The sequence below is a fragment of the Lepisma saccharinum genome, chromosome 18 (assembly GCF_977018435.1).
Source record: "Lepisma saccharinum chromosome 18, izLepSacc3.1, whole genome shotgun sequence".
In the NCBI taxonomy this organism is placed as follows: Eukaryota; Metazoa; Arthropoda; class Insecta; order Zygentoma; family Lepismatidae; genus Lepisma; species Lepisma saccharinum.
In genome coordinates this window covers 33,168,304-33,184,599 of record NC_139246.1, presented here as the reverse complement: position 1 = coordinate 33,184,599, position 16,296 = coordinate 33,168,304, and the positions used below count along the sequence as shown (strand labels likewise).

At 39.8% G+C, this 16,296-nt stretch overlaps 1 long non-coding RNA gene across 1 annotated transcript; it reads left to right on the top strand.

Moving 5' to 3' along the window:
• Positions 1–7,413: 7,413 nt before the first annotated feature.
• LOC146001952 (uncharacterized) lies at positions 7,414–15,005 on the top strand. Its single transcript, XR_014443636.1, has 4 exons — positions 7,414–7,451; positions 10,077–10,203; positions 11,210–11,259; positions 14,799–15,005. It is a non-coding gene; the product is annotated as an uncharacterized LOC146001952 (long non-coding RNA).
• Positions 15,006–16,296: the final 1,291 nt, after the last annotated feature.

Sequence of the window (16,296 nt, the reverse complement as noted above, 5' to 3'; positions counted from 1 at the left end):
GTGGATTCCACAAGACAAAATACATCTTTTATCGTCATGCGGATCTAATGCTACTTTCCTAACTTTGTTTGTTGTAATCACGTGGTCTACACTTTGGATTCTTTGTTCTATGCTTAGTATCGTCGATTGTGAGTAAAGGCAATCGATGTAATCGTGGAAGGTGAGTTTGTTCTCCTCCGTATTTTTGCCCACACCTTTTGCTTTCTTCGTGACGCTACTTTCTGTTCTCATGGCATACATTTTCGAACGCAAACCCGCGAACTCGACAATAATATCACCGTTACATTCATCTTTCAGTTTACCTAGGACTTTTTTGTTGAGGGAAGGAATTCCAAATCTGTTGGGTTGAGGATACGCAGAAGTATCGAAATACCCGAGCATGGAAGGATTTTTTATGTATTCATAGAGGTTAGGTGTTCGTATGCTGTACATGAAGCTGTCGGTGTCCGTGTACAAAAGTGATATCTTATCATTGTAGAAGGGTTTCATCACGTCATAATGAAATTCGAACATGTAAAGTTTCGACAAGTCGAGAACCGTTGCGCCAACGTAAATTGGTTTTCTGAATTTCATCAATTTTATATCTAGGTTGAAAAGTGCCAAATTCTCGTTGTAAATTTTTCTCGACTTGAATCTAGGATCGGCCACCCACTTCATGCATTTATTTTTATCTGAAACCAATTTCACGTCTACGTGATTCCGCACGTTTTCCATCGTCTTGCCATACACCGCGTTATTCATCAATTTAAAAAAATCTTTGTCTAAATCGGAAGTGGTAACCGTCCTATGTTGCGTGTTTGTTTCAATGTACGGTTTGAGCCACTCGGAATGTTTAAACCTGAGGACTCTTCTAATATTCGCTACCTTAGCACCCTTCCCGATCAAGAATCGGAGATTCGAGTAATGAACAACGTATCTCTTTTTGTCCTCTAGAGTCAACAAAAGCTTGCATTGATTAGAATGAGGCGAAGATTTGAACTCGGATGCCGGTGGTAAGTCGCTGAACAGATCGTGTAAGTGGTCGGGGAATTCGATATCCACCTCTGCGAAGAAGCCATACTCGCTATCATCGAAATTTTCTACGTCTATTGATGCCCATTCGAATCCCCCGTAAGGAAGTTTCTGTACCATGGCATGTCCGTAGAGATTGTTAACGTCAGCGTAGAAGATGTAATTCGATGCTCGATTCGAATCATAATCTTCTTTCATGTGCACGTTGTTGGCTTTTGCATATCTCTGCACGCATTGTACCATCCCGCCCCGAATCCCCCTCTCGATGAAAAGTAACATGTCCACGTCCGATATCAGTTCCAGCTTGACCTTTGTCTGGAATAACATTGCCGACCACTCTAATCCCGGTAGGCTGTAGAAATACGCTGGATCTAATTTGTAAATATTCGTTGCCGTTTTCCAGAACGCTTGAAAAACATCCGCGAGTATCGTCACGTCTAATTTTAAGTAGGCGTCGTGGTAGTCTCCGAGTGTCCTACATTCTAATTTCTCCCACATGAGTTGCGCGTGTTGGTATTATTCGTCCGTGATTCCTTTCTCCCTGAGTCTGCTGTAAAATTCTCTTGGAGGTGGGAGAGCGTCGTCGTTAAATTTAGAATTATCACTAACGTATTCGTAAGGAAAAATCCCTTTACGTCTAACGAGTTCTATGTCTACGTTGGGAAAACTAGCTTTTGTAATTTTGAATTGTTCTTCTAAAAGTTTGCCGGAAAGAGCGTCCAGGCTGGCAGAGAGAAATCTGTACGAATCCAGAAACCTCATCTCGATGGTATTTTTAGTCTCGGGAATCATAACTTTTTTACTTATAGAGATGTATCGTTCTTCGTTTTGAGCAAGAATATCTATTTTTTGAGTGTCGTATCCGAGTTTCCTGATTAAGGGATGAAAGTCGTAATTAGAACCATTGTGAAAGAATACGGGGACGAATTTTGGTTTTTGGATTTTGAGGTTGCATGCATTACAGATTCCGCTTACGAAGCGACCGTCCGTATGCGAATGGTGAAACACTTTACGATTGTCGTCCGTGAAGTGGTTATCGCACACAGGGCACTTGACAGTGTCGTAGTAAATTTGAAGTTCGATAGCAGACAACGGAAGCATCGGTTTCGATGTTTGCAGCATGCATCCAATTTTCCCCACCTCCTCGACCATCTTTTCGAAGAAGCGTTCGATTGCATCGGGTCCACGGTATACGTACGGTTCATCTATTTTATCCTGTCGCACGACAACGTAACCGAAACTGTTTGGTTCGTGAAGCTGGTAAGGTGTGGTGGAAGAAACTTGGGGATCCGGATCGCAGTACGAGAGTGGTTTGAGGAACGCCTCGAAATCAGCAACGATGATGGCCGGATGTTCCAACAACGCCTTGTGCATTTTGAATTCTTCCACTTCGTTCTTTTCGGTCATCAACATTCGAACCGGTCTGTTGTTGCGGCAATACATTTTATGTTCGGCAAGTTTCTCGATAGCAATCTGACGTCCGGTGTATTTTCGATAATCGACTTGTTTTATATCGTTGAATGTGGTTAGGCATCTCGGGCAAACTTCGATGCAATGTTCATACATGGTAGTTTGACTTCTGACCAAACGTGATAGTGAACGAATAAGACAGTAATGGTGAACCCTGTCGTTTGAAATAAGAAGAAGATTAATCACACGAGCATTATCGTCATCGTCGACATCGCTTATCCTAACGGGATGCACGACATGTTTATCCAACGTATAGGAATACACGTTGATGATTAAGCGTTTTCCTTCTGCATCTCGTGCTCGTGTTTCGAATTTTGATATATCGGAAATGGTCATCGGGTATTCGATGCCAAACATTGCATTTTCCAGTTCAGGTTCATGCTGCTTGTAATGATAAACCCGTTCTGGATTGTTTGACCAATGAATCGGGTGAAGTTCCGCCAACACACACCAAAGAAAACACTTGTTATCGCTGTTCTGTATATTTAACACAGCCCTCTTGTGCTGAATGTTCGGTGGAAGAGGAACGTAGCTGGAAGCTCGAAGAGGCGAGAATCGGTTCACGTAAACGGTTAACGTGTGAGGACTTCCACACAGAGACCATCCCGACCCTTTAGCCTCGAAATCGTCGTGTTTCTTAACCAGTTCATTTGAAAGATCAGAATAAAATTCGTCCAAATTATCGACGTCCGCCAAATGAAGAGCCTGGTTGTTTGTTCGATGATAAAAAAATACTTGTTGTACCATCGACTTTTTCGTATTCGGAAAATAGATCAACGTATACTTTTATGGAATTATTTTCCAATTTATTTTTTAGAATATTTATCACGGATGTTTTCGTTTCACGCAAGAAACTAAGAATGTCCCGGCCTGGTTCCGAAGTAAAAGAGAAATCCTGAATATGACGGTTGAATGCAGATCTAATTGGTTTTCGTTCATTACATAATTTAACTTGCTTGGAAGTGGAAGCTTCCGTTTCTGGATCATCGATTTTTCTTTTCAATTTTCCTCGTTCGGTCGATGGTTTGCAAATTTTCAGGTGTCTACTTAAATTTGGAATGCTGATCATCTTTCCGCATCGAGCACAAGGCTTAGAAGGTAACGAGCGATTAATTCTCGAAGCTGTTTCGTTACATCTTGCTCTGTGCTTGCTAATATTAGTTTTAGATAATAATTTTTCGCAAGTAACACATTCGATCAAACTGGTGGATTCCATTATGCTTTCTCAGATCACACAAACAAAAAAAAAATAATTTCCAGGTATGTTATTTTATATGGAATTTCTCGGGGTGATTACAAAACTCAAAAAAAATTCAATCTATACTGTGAATACAATTTTCAGGTATGTTATTTTATATAGAATTTCTTGGGGTGATTACAAAACTCAAAAAAAAAATTTAATCTATACTGCGAATAGAATTTTAGGTATGTTATTTTATATAGAATTTCTCGGGGGAACAGATCGTCACGAGCATCGTGTGGCCCACGGCGAAGGCTTACCTGGAGTTCGTGGAAAGGCACGCGACTCAATTCGATCTGGGTAGGAAGCTCGATTTGTCAGCCCCGTTGGCTAGTTTCAAGAGCGACTGCATCAACGCTCTGGCTTGGCGACACACGTTTTCGAGAAGGTTTTCGGAAAGGATCCGGCCAGGTACTTGCGAACGATTTTTCCCAATACCATCTGCGACGGCCATGTTCTGAACGAATTCACGTGGACGACCCAGCATCGTTTCCACACGCATTACTATCTCGGCTGGGGTTTGATCTATCGATTCTGCTGCATCATACCGACGTTCTTCATCATACACCGCAACATCAATTACCTGGTGCTGCACTATACGGTTCTGGAAAACAAGTTGAACGTCCTGAAAGATTTGTACCAGGACGTAACCGAAACTGATGCGTTCAAAACTCAATTTCTGCGCCTCCTGAGGACGGAAAGGAGAATATCGACTCAGTACAAAACCTTCGAACGGACGATCCTGCCCGATAATTTTCGTTTCCACCAGATTGTAGAGGGTGGTAGCGATCAGCAGCACCACGTGTGGTCTTGGGCCGCGTACATCGATTCTCTCAACCTGGACGCAAGCAAAGAACGCTATTTCCCCAAAAAGGATTCTGCGTTCGTTCGGGAGCGTATCGAACGCGTAAACTGGGTAAAGATACCCACACCGTGGGTCGACGTCGTGCGAACGCTTTTTTCATATTTTCACATGAAAGATCGCAATTTCGGAGCCCGGCGATTATTTGGAACAGAGGCAAACACCGTGAAAGCGGTCGTTTCTCCGAAGTTGGGATTTAATTTGATCCTCGCCCAGATCGACCAGCAGGAGAACGAAGCGTGCTGCTTGCTCCATTTCATCCCCGGGGCATTCGCATCGAATTCTCCTGCTGCGACGTACCTGGGACACGTGCTGCGAATTTTGCCACACGATGTGTTTCCTGCAGACGCTGACCAACACAACCCTCCGACGCTCATTTCTTCGGATTTGAAAGTTATACTCTTAGGCACCGAACCTTCCTCGTTGCAATCCATCACGAACAATTACAGAGTATGCCAAAAATGCCGCGCCTGGTTTAGATCGTCGTCCGACGTCGATGCTGCAAATTTACAATTAATTCATCACCCTAGTGGATTAGTTTTGGATTTGCGTCAGCCCGACAGAATCGTTTTGAATCCGTTTTTGATCGAAGCCTTATTAGTGTCCCGACCAACGACGAATTAAGATGACGAGCATCGCCAGCACGACGGACGCATCTTCGACCACGAGTCCCTCGCACACTTCTTCGAGTACGAAGACGACTCCCACAAACCACCTCGGTGGTGGTGCTAAAAATAAATTTCCGCACTGGTCCGAGCACACCCTCCCGCGCATACGAAAGCATTTCGGCAAGCGCGTGTACGATTTGGATTTCACCTCGACGGTGCTGCAGAACGACGACGATCCAATCGATAAGGCACCTCCGATCAAATTAACGCTGCACACTGCGATCGGCGTCCAATGTAAGTTAGTTCGGTGCGCGAATTAAAAAAAAAATAATAACTCGTGAAACTCTATACAGAGGCGGGCATTGGCTTTGATAGCCATGACCATTTTAGAACTGGTTGTTGGGCACCACGCACCCCCACTCTCTGGCGGGATATTTTTTTTCTATATTTTGAGGGCGTCTTAACAAAAATAATTTTGATTATCACACACACACACACACACACACCGCAGAAGATCACACATGAGTTTTTTTTAAAAAAAACATCGTAGCAGATTACGCTGAGAGCACACAAGGTCGTGGTAGATTACACTGAGGGACCTTACAGTAAGAGGAGACAGACTTATAGGAAAATGTCGTAAGTCATTTCAAAAAGTGTAGGTCAAAGAACGAGGTAGCATAAGAGCAGGAGGTAAAAAAAAATAGCTTAAAAAAGTGATGCCAGAGCTTTTTTTTTTCTGTCCACTTTTTCTTTGGGGGGGGGGGTTGGTAACACTGAACCTCACTTAAGGGGCGCAGAACTCTCTCTAAAGTCCACTACACATCGTTCCCGAGAGAGAGAGGTTTACAAAGGTCGCGATATATAAACACGCTGTGAAACACATCGTCAGCGCAATAAATGAGAGAAAGTGAGTTTTTTTGAGGTTTTTGGTGATCCTCAAATGAGTAAAGTGAGTTTTTGAGGTTTTTGGTGCTGTTTTCTACGCTGGGAAACATCGTCAGCGCAATAAATGAGGCGCGGAACGTGGAGAGAAAGTGAGTTTTTGAGGTTTTTTTGATCCCCAATTAATGTTGCAGAACCCGGCCATATACACTACTTGTAGAGGCTGTCGTGTAGTTTAGCACGTAATAAAAAAGGATAGGTTAAGTTATATCACGTAAGATCGTGGCATTCGTACCAAGGATGAGTGGGAAAAAAAGGGAAATTTTACTAAAACATCGCTAAACGCTAAAACACAGACAAAAAATTGTCAAAATATGTCAAAAACTGATATTCGATTGATAAAAAAAGAGGCTACAAATGCACTCGTACCAAGGATGACTTTGAAACGCTAAGTATACACTACTGTAGTGTAAATATTATGGTATTGTTGGTATTTTGAGATCACTCTCTCGCTTCACAACTTTAATTGTGTCCATGAGGTTTGGTTAAATATGAAACTATTTTTACTTAATCGTCTGCATTATTGCAAGTAGCTGAAACAAATGGAGAACCAGTGAACCGATATACGGCAATAATGTAACTAATTAACTTATCAAGTTCAAAGTCAACTCATTTCTTCAGCGAGTCGGTAATATATAAATATGTTTTTATACTGATAATTAAACTTTAAGTTATCACTAATTATATCTAATCAACAATAATTTTGAAATTTATGCCGTTATTGTTATTACACAGCTAATGAATTGCTACATATTGCTCTCTATAAGTTATATATTAGCAGTTACTGCCATCTATCGAACGTAACTCGAAATTCTTGGAGTTGCTAACTTATTATTATTATTATTATTATTATTATTATACAGTATCCTTCGGCAAGTAAAAACATGAATCAGAGGTACAATGGACAGTCTGTTTGATATCTATGCATTGTGAAATGACATAGAACTGCTCATCAAAGAAGAAAGGCGAATCTATTTTCTTACTAAATAGTATACTCGAGTCTGAACTTGTATACAATGTCAAAGTATTTTCAATTCAATTTGAATTTCATGATTTGTAAAGTAGTAGTAGTAACAAAATTAATAGCAATCATAATTATAATAATAAAAGTTTCTATGATTCTACTCCCACCCTGAAAAAAAATTCTGAGGGCACCCTTGATCAGAACTATTGCTAGAAATACATTTAAAATACTGTATATATTATGTTAGCACACTGTTAATGATATGTGTTAATTTTGGATTTAAAACATTGTTTCTAATCTCTTTCATTATTTACACAGTGTTACTTGTCCTGTTTCCTGCAACACAAGAAGTTGGTGAGTATAATCATAGGATGTATAACGAAATTCTATTATATTCATTAAAGGAAATGACTTAAGCACAGCTTAAGTTAAATTGTTGAAGTGTGTATGATTTAATATTCTATCCACCGTGTAGCGTAATGGGATTTTAGATTTGTTTCGAGTTATTCTCTTAATGAATTTAAGCTTTCAATATAATTATACGCGATTGGCTAATGAAATCATGAGTTAATTTTTACGTTGACACTAAATGCCCTGTAACAGTATTTTCGAATCTCATTTTTTTATATATATTGTGCTTCTTTTTTAGTGGTGTAAGGGGTGTATTCCTTTGCGAAACAAAATTATCAATCTCTCTTCTACGAAGTACACTCTGGAATGCATATTGCAGACTAACGAAGCTCTGGCGCCTTGACCAGCAGTCAGGAATTGCGTTGCGTCGTCCATATGTGTGTTGAGTGATTGATGTTCGTTATTTAGCGTCGCTTTCAAGCTACGTTTGGCTAATCGCTACGATGAGGATGAAGGGACACTCACAAAGAACATCCATGTCCAGGCCGGGTTCTAACGTCGTAGCGTGATATGCTAACCACTACTCCACGGAGGTCGGCATATGTGTTTGCGACTGCCCCTTTATCCGCTCCCATTGTCACGATTAGCCAAAAGTGGCAGAAAATAACCTCATTCTTTCTCCTTTAGTTCAAGTATTTATATGAACCTTGATTTTGAATTAGCATTAGGTTAGTTTGGAAGGGAGAAGGGGAAAGAGTGACAGAATGTGACAGAGAAAAAGAGAGACATGTAGAAACAAAGAAGAACAGGAAAATAGAGATACACTGAAAATATTACTGGTGTTAAAGCGACTACAGAGTGGTTCCAGGCGGTCTACACCACAATTTGGTCAACATTTAACTTCACTGGTATTGAAATAACACAGACAAATAGTTGCAATCAACACCTTTTAGACATCACTGAGGTTAAATGTTGAGCAAAATGAGATGTAGATGTCCAGGGACCACACTCTGTGTTGTTTTAACACCAACATTTTTTACAGTGTAGAGAGGAGAAAGATAGAAAAGAAGACAGGAAGAAAACAGTGGGGTATTCAAGCTTGTAAACTCTAATTGAAGTAAATTATTTAAAGAACTTAAGGAGTGATTTATCTCCGCCACTAATCGTTCTCCATCGCACCCTTCAGACGACAGTGTTTCCTCCTCGATTGTAGGCGAGGATGGCGAGGAAGCCGAAGAGGGTGGCTGTTTAAAACACACACTAATAGATTGATTGACTGATTGGTTTGTTGTTTTAAGTCCACTTTATGCACAGTAAGGCTAATAGAGACTGGGCCTACGTTCTAAAGTGAGATCCGATTCACTAAGTGCCTCTATCCTGTTTCGAATCGGGATCCCTTGATTGCAAGGTAACATTACTACTACACTATCAGGGAGGTAGAAGAAGGAACACAGAAAAAGATAGCGCTGCATGTTTGTGGGGTCCAGGAGCATTCAATATTCGCTGTCAATATAATCAAAATGTTATCATCTTTTTCTTCCTTATTATTAAGTACAGGTGTCCTATTTAATCATAATTAAACATTATTACATTTAATTTACATGTATCATATTACTATTACACCTCCCCGATGGCGCAGTGCTAGCGTCGTCACCTTGTAATCAAGGGGTCCCGGTTTCGATACCCGTTGGAGGCACATAGTGGTTCGGATCCCACTATAAACTGTAGGTCCAGTCCCAATTAGCCTTACTTTATATAAAGAGGACTTAAACACCAATTCAATCAATCAATCAATCATAATATTATCTAAGAATAAAAAGCAGAACATGTTGAAGGCTAAAACTGACATGTGAAGATCATAAAAGTTTCATAATTATTGTCTCATTTCTATTTTGATGTACCCTTATATTTAATTATAAAACTGGGTGTGTTATCATTACATATCGAACTGTTTTTTAACTTTAAAAGTAGTAATATTTAATCATATCCAATAACATAATTGTTTTCTACACTTTTCATTGAATTTTGACACAGTGAGTTTACATTGTTTTCATAAAATAATATTATCACATTATGGTCTCATTCTATAAATAAACAAATACAGTAAAACCTCTTTAATACGGACCCCGATAAGCCGGACTTCGCTTAACCCGGGATTGGCAAAAGCGACCCCCCAAAAAAAGCAGAATGCAAGGTTTTAAATGTGGCTAGAAGTCAACAAGAGAACTTCCAAAAGAAAAGGCAGTCAACCACTGATGAAATTCTGTTTCCCGCAGACTTTGTACTGTACTGTATAGTGCCCTTAGGCATATGCCCTTTAAATACACCATAATAAACGTGTTTTGTTGCTATAAACGGAGTTTTAATGCACTTTCTACTGTTCTTTTAGGTTATTTCAGTGAATCCGGACTTTCGTTAAACCGGTCAACTTATCCCCACCATTAGTCCGGATTAACGAGGTTTTACTGTAATGCGAATTAATTGTTTTTGATACAAATATTTGAAACATTATATTTATGTAGTACTTTGTTTAGAAAATGATTTCAGTAATTTTCTATATGTTTAAGTATGTTATTCTAAAAAATCGTAAAAAACCACACACTTAGGACAGATGTTTCTTTTTTTCAGCAATTGAAAGATGGAAGCATAAGTGAGAAGCTAGGTGAAGATTTACACCGTTGCGATACCCCAGACTGTTGCATGTCGCCATTGTGTGGACTGGGGGATACCTTCGACGAGTGCAGGTCCAATGCTGGTAAGAGAAATGCACCATGCTGTGATAATAATACAATTTAATTCATGGAGCCCCACAGGGGATGATCAATGGAAGGCAGTGGATTCGCTTGGAATACTATTAGATCTACTTTTAAACTTTATTTGAATCCTTTTACTTCTTTCTTCGTGTTTACTATTTTTAGAGTTAATAATTTATTTTACATTTTCCTCCAGATTTTTCTAATTTTCTTCATTTTTATCTATCTATCTTTCTCTCTCTCAATGCTATATTTCTCTCTTCTTTATTCAATATTATTTAGTTTTATTTCTCTATCTTCTATTTCTCTACAATTTCCTTTTCTCTCTTTCTCACTCTCTCTCTCTCTCTCTCTCTCTCTCTATTTGTAGTTTTATTTCTATATCCTCTATTTCTCTTCACTTTCCTTCTCTCTCTCTCTCTCTCTCTCTCTCTCTCTCTCTCTCTCTCTATTCTTTAGTTTTATTCCTCTGTCTGCTATTTCTAATTTTTCTTTTCTCTCTCGCGATCTTTTAGTTTCTTTAGTTTCTTTAGTTTCATTTCTCTATCATGTATTTCTGTTCATTTTCCTTCTCTCTCTCACTCTATCCTTTACTTTTATTTCTCTCAATTCTATTTCTCTTCTACCTCTTTTCTCTCTTCTTTATTTATCATTCTTTCCCTCTAATCTCCTTTCTCTTTGATGCCCTCTCTTTTACTTCATTCCCTTTCTTTCTTCTCTGTTACTCTATGTCTTAGTTGTTTCCTATCTTTCTTCCTCTATCCCTCGAGTTATTATTTGTCCTCTCTTTCTACTTTGTCTCCTTCTTTCGCTAATTTTCTATCGCGTCCTTCGTGCCTCTTCTTCTTTTAAAACATTTCTTTCTGCTTATGACACGTGAGCAGTGTCCGTGACTGTACAAGTACACTCCCTCAGATCACTTCATGAACAAGAATAACCTCTCTTTTCTATTTAAACAATGATATTTTACATATGTTTGTAAAGTCGGCTATGCTTTTCCATTTTCAGGTAAAGGTGATATGTGCGAGGTGGCCTACAAATTTTTCGTGTGCTTACAGGTTGGTTATTTATTATTTTTCTTTCCTATTTTTAAGTCTATTCGTCACGATTCTTCTTCATCATGTATGCACTAGTATTTATGATGAATCTCTTGACATCACATCTATAATATGTGGCACTTGTCATTCTTTAATTATAATTATTGTATAATTACATACACGCATATACAAATATTATTTATATAATGACGCAATGTTCCATACAAATAAAAAAGAAGACAGGAAAATAAGAACAAGACACAAGATTAATACTAACATAATCTAGGTTCATGTGTGCCCTTACTGCAGTTCTTCATACTTCTCTCAATTTCCCTTCTGTCCTTTTTATATCCCCGGAAGTGCAATGAAAGACGTTGCTAGATAAAGCAGAAGAGACGTCAAGCGTACGAGCGATATCGAGTTTCCTGCAATGGGAAATTCTGCAGGGTGATGCAAAATTAAGTATACACTTTTGGGATGCTATAAGTTTTTGTTAAATGATCTTAAAGACATACTGTTTGATTAGTAATGGACATAACTAAAAATAATGTTTAGTCCACTTTAATACTAAACGGCTCGAGTAAAACACGTGCTGCAAGTGTACACCTCCATTTTCTACATGCTAGCCAATATGCACTGCGACATTTGGTGTTGTGGGAGCATCGACCAGTATGTTGTTTACGATGTCGGCTATCTTGGCCTCCAGTTCCAACTGTCTTCTGACAATTTCCTCCTTAATGAACCCCCTTAAGAAGAAATCAAATGGAGTGAGGTCAGGGGACCATGGCGGCTCTTCGATGTCTCTTTTAAGGGAGATTAGCTTATCTGGAAACATTACTCTCAGTAGTTCCATGCTTGGGGAAGCTGTGTGAGCAGTGGCGCGTCCTGCTGGAATATCCGTGTTCATCTGGATTATTGGGATGCCAAAGTCTTGCAGCATGGTCACGTATGGCTGAGATGTGACAGTGACAGTCTACGTCTTCATTGTCAAAGAAGTAAGATCCAACGAGAATATGAGAGCAAAATCCACACCAAAGAGTAACTTTTGGTGATTGGAAATGGATTTCAAGATGGTTGTCTAGCCTCTCACTTCCCTCAAAACTACTTCCAATACTTTTCCGCAATGCTCTCTTTCGTTCTTGGTCGCCATCTGGAATTGACGTCTTGACAATGTTTTCGAGCTTATCTTTAAGGAAAACAAGCATTTTTGAGTTATTGTTCATTACTAAACAAACGTCATGCCTGTAAGATAATTTATCAAAATCTTATATCATCCCAAAATAGTTTACCTAATTCTGACTCGCCCTGTATATCAACATTGAGTAGATATATCAATTAATAGGGTGTGTAGACTCTTTTGGCGAACTGGAAAGAGAACAAAGCAACTAATATACACAGAAGGAATGTGCGAATCAAAGGGTCGACGTATTCTGCCTGCGCCCTCCAGGTAGATTCTTGCCTGATCCACAAAATTAGAAGCAGACATCGATAATAAACACATTTTGCGTAATTATACACGCACAAACACACTGGCAACGCTGGGAGAAAGTGAGCGAGGCAGAAGGCCCTGAGGCGCACTGTAAAGGTGGGCACCTCGCTCAGAACAGGAGTTGAACTCGGAACCTTGTCTCTATCAATCAACGTGCGCTCGGCCAACAAGGTAATATACTCAGTCTATAAATTGAAAGATTGAACTGGAACTTTTAAACTTTAGATGCATTTTTGAAGCTCTGGCCTGGAAATTGTGTCGCTACAGTTCCGCCGCCCTTATATCCGGCGCGGTCACTGCCTTTATGGCACTGACCCTCTGTTGCCGCGTTTACCTGCGAAGGAACTTTCGGTCAAACAGCCAATTAGACCTTCCGCTTGGGGAATTTTCTCAAAATAAACGTTCTGCGCTATGATTGCACACTGGTTCCCAGATCGGCGGCATTAGAGTGTCGAATGTGTTAGTCATGGGAGGGGGGCTTGCACACTCTGACTCGGAATATCTTCAGGAAACGAACGACATCAAATCTCTGCGCAAGTATTGGCTCAGGGCTTGACCAATGAACGCGTGAAAACGGAAGTGAGTGCGTGGATGTAAAATCGCGGCTAGAGTTACCAGGCCTTTGCAGCAACACGCAGTGCTTTGCTCTGCCCACTCGCTTTCTCCCCTTCTCTGCCGTTATGCGCGGCATTGCTCCACACATTCCCAATACAGATGCAGGAGTGGTTCGCATATTTTCCGATTACGCGTATATCTTGGAGCTGCAGTGACAACCGGATATCTTAGAGCGCGTATCCAGGTTTGATTGATTGAGTTGGTGTTTGAAGTCCACTTTATGCACAGTAAGGCTAATCGGGACTGGACCTACAGTTTAAAGTGGGATCCGAACCACTATGTGCCTCTACTGGGTACCGAACTCGGGATCCCTTGATTACAAGGCGACGATGCTACCACTGCGCCATCGTGGAGGCCCAGTATTCAGTTTTGCGTTTGAGCAAAATAGGACGACGAGTTTCAATATGGCCGACTTAGAACATACCGTAACCAAATTTTAGCAATGACGCACATGTATTGGGTTGATGCATAAGGTCGTAGCGTTTGTGTTTGGTATGACAACACTGCGGTGTTAGGAGTTTGTTTATCGATTAACTCTCATCAATTGAAGTGCCAATGTTGCGCTTATGAATATAAATTGAATTATGCAGATTTGAAGGAAGACCGTGTTATTTTTAGGCTAAATAACAATAAATGTCCAGTGGGGGAAAGAAACATTTCCGACATATTCTTCTGTCTGAGTTCTACATAGAAGCAAAGGCAGTGGGGGTGGCTCGAAACATTTGTCCCTTGTACGGGGAGAATGCCAACGGGGAAAGCAGGGCAAGAAAATGGTTTCGTCATTACAAAGAGGGCATTTTTGACTTAAGCGTTTTTCCACGTTCAGGAATACCATCGGGCTTTAATGAAGACAGTTTAAACGCTTTAATCCACGAGGATCCACATCAGTCTACTCGAGAATTAGCAAATGTGATGAACTGTGACCATTCAACCATCGTGCGACATTTGCATTCCATGGGTAAGGTTCAGGATATAGCACGCTTTAAATGAAAACAAACCAATCAGCGAGTAGGCCAGAAAGACAGCATCAAGTGCTGCGACGCGATAATGAAAGCCCACACTCCGCCAACATGACAAAAGCTGCTATCCAGGAGCTTGGCTGGGTAGTTCCACATCCCCCTTACTCCCCCGATCTTGCGTTCTCGGATTGCTACCTTTTCAGCTCCCAATCCATCAATCTTCAAGGAAGCTCCTTTGGTGACGAAAATGCTCTTCAAACTTGACTTGACGACGCTATTAACCCCGAATCAGCTGGTTTCTTCAGGCGTTGAATTGAAAAACTGCCCCAGCGTTGGTAGACAGCCATAGACAATGAAGGAAAATATATTACTGATTAATTTATGTCTTTTGTTCATCTCAAATTAGTATCAAATAAAAATACTTTTGCCACGGTGAAAAAGACGCTACGAACTTATGTATCAACCCAATATATTCATGTATTTCTTTATATTTTCAGGCACATAACCAGGTGCTTCACGAACTGAAGTGGTAGAGAGAGTAACATATGAGATTGTCTGACTGAACATCAAGCGAACCACTAGAAAGTACGACGTTTAGAAAAAAATCATCATTGATGACTTTGATTGTAATGACGCTTTTTTATTCCCTAGATATTTGTGTATCATGATGTAAGTTTCGTAAATACATTGAACCGTGCCCAAAATACTTCTTTTTGAAAAAATATTTGTAATCGAAAGGGTCGTGGCGAGATATTGCCAAGCCATATCTATTTCCTCCACCCACTTGAAAGGCATTTCAAACCATTGATTAATTGGTTGATTTGCTTTACTTTAATTCGCTTTTCTGCCACTTTTGGCTTCTCACAAAGATAAGGATGAGTGTCGATATGATGAAAATACATTCACACAGAAAACTCATGGCTAGCTGAGATTGTGAAATAGAAGGTAAGAATTGAGATTATGTTTCATGTGATTCATTCATACAATCTCTTTTCGGTTATTTTCAACTGTGATATTAGTCAAGACTCTCTTTTACCTTTCCCCTCTCTATTTCGTTTATACCTTTCCTTCTTTCTCTCTCTCTGTGTGTGTTCTTCTACCTTTCTTTTTCATTTTTCTTTCTTTTCTTTCTTCCCCTGTTTCTACCTTACTTTGTCTGTTCTCCCATTTCTCTTCAATCCTCCTTTCTCTTTTCTTTCTCTCTCTCCGTATTTTTCATTTTCTTTCTTCCCTATTTATCTTCTTTCTCTCTTTTCCTATTTTTAGTTTTCTTTCCCTATCTCTCTTCTTTATTTATTTTTCTTTCTTTTCATTCTTTCCCTGTTTCTACCTTTCTTTCTCTCTCTTTCTCTGTTCTCCCATTTCTCCTCAATCCTCCATTCTCTTTCCTTTCTCTCTCTCCGTATTTTTAGTTTTCTTTCAATTCCTATATCTCTTCTATCTTTCTCTCTTTTCCTATTTTTAGTTTTCTTTCTCTATCTCTCTTCTACATTTCTCTCTTTTTCCCTATTCTTCGTTTTCTTTCTCTCCCTATATCTCTTCTATCCTTCTCTCTCTCTTCCTCTCTCTTCTTTCTTTCTCTTTCCCTGTTTCTACGTTCCTTATCTCTTTCTTCCTATCTCTCTTTGAATTATGAATCCTACCCGTTGAGGACCAAAATGAATGTTGAATCCGGCCGGCAGGATCTAAATGTAAGAATAATTGGAGACTGCTACTTACATTTCTCTGGAATGGATTGTATCACTACAGGGCTAAGTTCACCGCGATCATCTTGGGAGTTGTAAAGAAAATACAGGTGCACACTGATAACTATGTATTATAATTTATACATACAGTACGTAATCACACTTCCCTGCACTCCTATCTAGGGAAAACTATGTACACGAAGTGTCACTAATGAAACGTAGACATGTTAGGCTTACGATATCCACAATTGTCCGCGACGGTTTCCGGCTGTTGACCGAGTTGTTTCTCCACGAACACTGAAAATTGCAG